General features: G+C 45.6%; 1 pseudogene; it reads left to right on the top strand.

Annotated features, from left to right (window-relative positions):
* The first annotated feature begins 525 nt into the window (after positions 1 to 525).
* LOC144252877 (Y-box-binding protein 3 pseudogene) lies at positions 526 to 2,427 on the top strand (annotated as a pseudogene).
* Positions 2,428 to 6,346: the final 3,919 nt, after the last annotated feature.

Below are 6,346 nucleotides of genomic sequence, written 5' to 3'. Positions count from 1 at the left end.
GGACCCTTTTATGCTTGAAATAGAGCTGCTATGCCTACTAAGACAGAGAAATATGTCTTCCAAGAAAGTATCTTTCTTTAAGAAGCACAAGACAAGTACAGAGTATTGAAGGATGATACACCATTAAGAGAGACAGAAAAAAAAAGACAAGCAGAAACAGGAACACTGAAGAACCAATCATTATTAAAGAATACATCTTGGAATTGGAACCTGCCACTCCAGCTGCACCCTCTGATGCAAAAACATCAATGGATCAGAGATGAGCCACCTAATTGAGCTTTTCCTAAATTCCTTGCCCACAAAACTGAGCAACCGCAGTAGTATTTAGTTGCTAAATATAGAGGAGTGTGTAATACAGCAATAGATTACAAGAATAGGAATCGTCAAGTAAGTTGTAGAAGAAAGTGATGTTGGATCTTGGCCATCATAATTAGTGCTGCAATAAACATGGGAGTGCAGATGTATCTTTAGCACACTGATTTCATTTCCTTTGCATATATACTTAGAAGTGAGATTTATGAGTAAGATCCAGCGAGGAGCCCCAGCGCGAGCGCGCAGCCCGAGAGCTCGAGCCGCCTCCGCCGCGAGACGCCCCCTCGGCCGCCGCCGCCTGCGCCGCGAGATCCGCACCGGCCTCCCTGAGAGCGAGCCCGGCCATCGCGACCACCAGCCGCGCCAACCGCCGACCAACCGCCACCGAGGTGCCCGAGTGAGAGCAGAGGAGGCGGCATGAGCGAGGCGGGCGAGGCCACCAGCACCACCACCACCACCCTCCCGCAGGCTCCGGCAGAGGCGGCCGCCGCGGCGCCCCAGGACCCCGCGCCCAAGAGCCCTGTGGGCGGCGGTGCGCCCCAGGCCGTGGCTCCTGCGCCCGCCGCCCTCGTCGCAGGAAACCCCGGTGGGGACGCGGCCCCGGCAGCCACGGGCACCGCGGCCCCCGCCTCTTCAGCCACCGCCGGCAGCGAAGACGCGGAGAAAAAAGTTCTCGCCACCAAAGTCCTTGGCACTGTCAAATGGTTCAACGTCAGAAATGGATATGGATTTATAAATCGAAATGACACCAAAGAAGATGTATTTGTACATCAGACTGCCATCAAGAAGAATAACCCACGGAAATATCTGCGTAGTGTAGGAGATGGAGAAACTGTAGAGTTTGATGTGGTTGAAGGAGAAAAGTGTGCTGAAGCAGCCAATGTGACTGGCCCAGATGGAGTTCCTGTAGAAGGGAGTCGATATGCTGCTGATCGGCGCCGTTATAGACGTGGCTACTATGGCAGACGCCGTGGACCTCCCCGTAATTACGCTGGGGAGGAGGAGGAGGAAGGGAGCGGCAGCAGTGAAGGATTTGACCCCCCTGCCACTGACGGGCAGTTCTCTGGGGCCCGGAGTCAGCTGCGCCGCCCCCAGTACCGCCCTCAGTACCGGCAGCGGCGGTTCCCGCCTTACCACGTGGGACAGACCTTTGACAGTCGCTCACGGGTCTTTCCCCATCCCAACAGAATGCAGGCTGGTGAGATTGGAGAGATGAAGGATGGAGTCCCGGAGGGAGCACAGCTTCCGGGACCAGTTCATAGAAATCCAACTTATCGCCCAAGGTACCGTAGGGGACCTCCTCGCCCACGACCTGCCCCAGCTGTTGGAGAGGCTGAAGATAAAGAGAATCAACAAGCAGCCAATGGTCCAAACCAGCCATCTGCTCGCCATGGATACCGGCGTCCCTATAACTATCGACGTCGCCCCCGTCCTCCAAATGCTCCTTCACAAGATGGCAAAGAGACCAAGGCAGGTGAAGCACCAACTGAGAACCCTGCTCCAGCCACGGAGCAGAGCAGTGCTGAGTGACACCCAGCTCCCCAGGCACCTTCACCACCAGCAGGGTGACCTAAAGAATAATGACCATTCAAAAGTAAAGCAAAAAGCACACCCACAACCTTACCAACACCAAAGAAACATCTAAGCAATAAAGTGGAAGACTAACCAAGATTTGGACATTAGAATGTTTACTGTTATTCTTTGAGAAACTAACAACTGCAAAATGAAAATGTCAGCATATTTTTCCAGCAAGCTGCCATTCCGGGAATGTCTGCACAGAGTACGAGAGAGCAACCTCCCCAGTTTCAGCAACCACTAGGTTTATATTTTTTTCCTGGTTTTTACTGTTTTGGTAATATGAATTGAAAGAAGAAATATTAATACCACATGGGGAGAACCCCAACCAAAGAAATCTGAAATATATAGTAAATGCTTTTTTTTCCCTTTTTTGTTCATTTTGGATGCTGGTGCTAAACTTACAAGTGTCATGATTTAAAAAGAAATTTTATGCCCTTCTTATTTATTTCTAGGATGAGGGGAGGATAACATTTTTGCTTTCTTATGTGACTCTCTTTGAAAATGTGCAGTATGAATTCCTCAAAAATAAAATTTTTACCCTTCAAAGGAAAAAAAAAAAAAAGAAGTGAGATTTATGGGTCAAATGGTAGTTTTTTGTTTAAATTTTTGAGGAATCACCATATTATTTTTGATATTGGTTGTCCTCATTTACCTTCCCATCAACATTAATATTGCACAGTGCCGCGTCCCCTCGCCAGCAAAGGAAACACGACACAGGATTCTTCCTTCAGCAGTTTATTCAGGCCTTTATTTTGACATGTCTTCTAGCTTCTACTACTACTCCTACTGCTACTTCTACTGCTACTCCTACTGCTACTCCTACTACTACTACTCCTACTACTGCTATGTGCCCCAGCCCTAATAAAGCAGATAAAGCCCCAATGCACAACTGCCACGTGGATCTTTCTCATAGGGTGTTTTACAGCTACGTGCCAACTCTCCCAAAATAAGGAGTTGTTTATCACAGGCCACGGTGCTATCAGCGCCATCTTGTAATGGCGGCCACAGTACACAGAAACGGCTCACTACAGTTCCCCCTTTTTTGTTTTACTAACACAATACAGGCGAGAGTAGAGGTCCTATCCCACTGTGCAGAAGTGGCTGCATATGGTCCAGCCCTAAGGAGGCGCCTTCCCCAGATCTGGCTCCATATCAGCCGACGCCTTTTTTCGTGGGGCGGGGCGTGGACGTCCAACCCGCATGCAATAGGACATGCTCTCCTTGAGGTCCACTTCAAGGATCACTCAAGTGCAGTGCCTTGCCTCGCATCCTGTATCGTGATGATGGTGGACGAAGGGGGACAGCTGAGGCTGAACTGTGGCTGTATAGAAATACGACGAAAAACAAGTTGGCAGCACCCTGAAAGAAAGGCACGGGCAGCAGAAAGGGGAAGAAATTCGGTCGTGACATCTGCCATTGTTAGATAAAGGCCAAGACGTTCCCGTGGAATCTCAGGCGGATAAACAGGAGGCCTAGTGAGCTGGCCACTTCGACATGCAGAACAAAGAATTGGGGGCTGGGCCCCTGGGGGCCAGGGAAGGCCTGCTATCAGCAAGTTCCCCTCTTTTGTTTATTGCATGTCAAAGGGAATCAAGTAGCCCCTGTCTTAGGTCGTCCACCGCCCCTGCATTGCTTACCCGTCTCTGGGGAGGCCCCATTCCCCTGTCTTAGGTTGCAGTGCAAGCGTGGAAGTTGCCCGTCACTGGGTACTACAAGATCAGCTCAGCATGTTGTGGCCAACAGGACATTGTTATGGTAACCGCCTCCATAAACAGGACCCATGACCATCACCATCAAATGGCAGGTGTAGTTGAACCGTAAGATTAGTTAGTAAAGATCCTAGTGCAGAAAGACAGGGAGGAGAGGTATGCATAGAGGAAAGATATATTAGAAGTTTCAGCATTAGAAGAGTGACAAAAGAAGGACATGTCCATCCCAGTGCAATGTTATAATAACTTGGGGTGCAACGACCATGTCAAAGGTTTACTGTTTAAGATGCGTAAGCCAGACCTGTGGCGAGTTGCCATTTTCTAAAGTAGCAAGAGCTTGTATGATCATAGTCTTATTGTGAGCACTGTGGGCCTTGAGGCGACAGAGAAACCACAAACAGAGAAACATACCAAAGCAACACATTGCATCAAAAATGCCTATTCCCACCCACTCCTTAAAAAAGGAAAAGGCAGATGACAACCAATTGGTAAATTGACCCAAGGTCACTGGATCGACATGGGTGTTATTCAAAACAGCAATCTGAGTTAGTTGAGACTGGATCAAGTTTTCTGCTTCCATGGACCAGGTTCCGGATAGATAGTCTCCAATGATGCATGAGGCATTTCTGGAATCATAAAATCTGACAGAGGTTATACATAAATGTGCTCATTGATCAATACAGCCCAAATGTACTAGGTCAGACAATTCTTCTACCTGAGCTTGAAGTAACTCTATCCTTTGATTAGCAGCCAAAATCCCAGATAAAATGTGTTGATTAATTCTACTTTGAGATTTAGAAATTACTTGATTGTATTTTTACTTAAAAGCAAATTTATAGTAAACACATTTATCTCAAATATCTGTAACTGAAAAGGCAGAATATCTGATAAATGTAAATATAAAACATAAATTATGGGTTTTCTGTTGAAGAAAAACAATTAGGCAAATATATATTAACTAATTAATTAGGCATGTGCTAATTAATTTATAGATTAACAAATATAGGTTATCTAAATATCTAAAAAAATATATATATATATTAAGAATAAGAACATGACTTATAATTGTATTAACTTTATGTAACCACGCGGTCTTAAAATATTTGGATCCATTTAAATTTATTTTTAACTAGGAGTGCACTCTTCTATGTGACGTCACTTGATGTAACTGAAATAAGATCCTTGAGTATACATTTTTATTTTTATAGTTAGCAATGAAAATAAGGATTTTTTGGTCATCACAGGAACTTTGCAGGCTTGTTCCTGTGGCAAGCAAATGCATCCTCATAACCTTCAAAATTAAAAGTAAAATATAAAGAAGCATATTTGATATCTCTCATCAATAGAACATTATTCAGTAACACAACTATAGAGAAAAAGTCAGGTTATTTAACTTAGAATTAGCTTAAATTTAGGACTGTAACATAGAAACCTGTGGAATTAAATTTTGTCTGAAAAAGATATCTTTTGTTAGCATTTACAGGTAGGCATTTTTTATAAATACAGGCTCTGAGCAGCTCAGGTAGAAATCTGAAACACAGCAGTACAGGTTAGTGGCTGGAAGGCGGGACTAGAAGTCCTGTATGAGTGACTGTGGAAGAACCAATCGGAAGCACGCAAAAGTGTGGGAGGTGGGACCAGGAGGCCGCTCTTAGGGCCAGGCACCCCATGGTTACCATGGTGATGCAAACAACATGGAGTTTGCTGCCCATTTTCGGGGCAAAAGTTCTCCAAGTTTTCCTAGCCAATTGCATTTTGCTTGATTTTGTCTGTATTTTCCTCTGCCTTCTGGGGTTGTCCTCATCCCAATCGAGGTTATAAGGAGGGAGCGTGACAGCGATCGGGCCGTAGGTGCTTTAAATCTTGACTTCCTTAATTGACCCTCCAGTTCCTCCTCCTGCCAGCTGTTACCATGGAGCCCAATTAGTAACTCCCTTATCTTAGAAATGTAGTCAGCACTGTGAAGCCCAGCTCAAGGCCAGAGGCCTTGTTTACATATTTTTGTGAAAAACTAGTAAGGGAGTGTCCAGCGCCTGGAGTGCTGACTTTTTCAGACAGTGGCCAAATAAAACAGGGCAACATGAAAATAGCAAGTTTTATCTATATTGAACCTTTTTGTAAAGATTCTTTTGTTGAAAGTCCTAAAATCAGCCATGGTGAATATTTTGGAGAAGGTCAATTAAGACTTTTCTGTGGGCCTGATAGGGAGGGGGAAGATGAGAAGGCGGGGTTGAGAGCGGCTAGGGTGGATCCAATTCCTCAGAACTGTCCGAGCTACTTGTGTCCTTGGGAGTTTTTAACTCAGTCAAGTCCGGATAGAGCCTTTTCCTCTGTTTAACTTTAGACTCCCTCGTTTGTTCACCACTTTTACTCCTAATACTTTCTGCTACCTCGCTATGTGACCCCTCCGATTTTTCTTCATGCAACTGCTCAAGGACTGCCTGACCTTCACTCACAGCTTCCTGGCATTTACCATCTGTTATACATCCTCTAATTAACTTCCAAAGTAGTATAACACCATCCTTCAAGATACCCTGCTCACGAGCGAAATCCAGGTCCTTCCCTAATTTGTCCCAGCTGGGAATCGTCAGACTCCCTGAAAAAACAAACCAAAGAGCTACAGAGTCAGTCTCTTCTAAAAACCTCTGTAATGTGCTCTGTTCCACTTTAAATTCCTTAGAACGCAGCAGCCCATCCAAGGCCAGCAAAATTGGGCTTGAGGAGTTAACACCCATAATGTTTTCAAA

The sequence above is a fragment of the Urocitellus parryii genome, unplaced genomic scaffold (genome assembly GCF_045843805.1).
Source record: "Urocitellus parryii isolate mUroPar1 unplaced genomic scaffold, mUroPar1.hap1 Scaffold_62, whole genome shotgun sequence".
NCBI lineage: Eukaryota > Metazoa > Chordata > Mammalia > Rodentia > Sciuridae > Urocitellus > Urocitellus parryii.
This window is presented reverse-complemented; position numbering and strand designations above follow the sequence as displayed.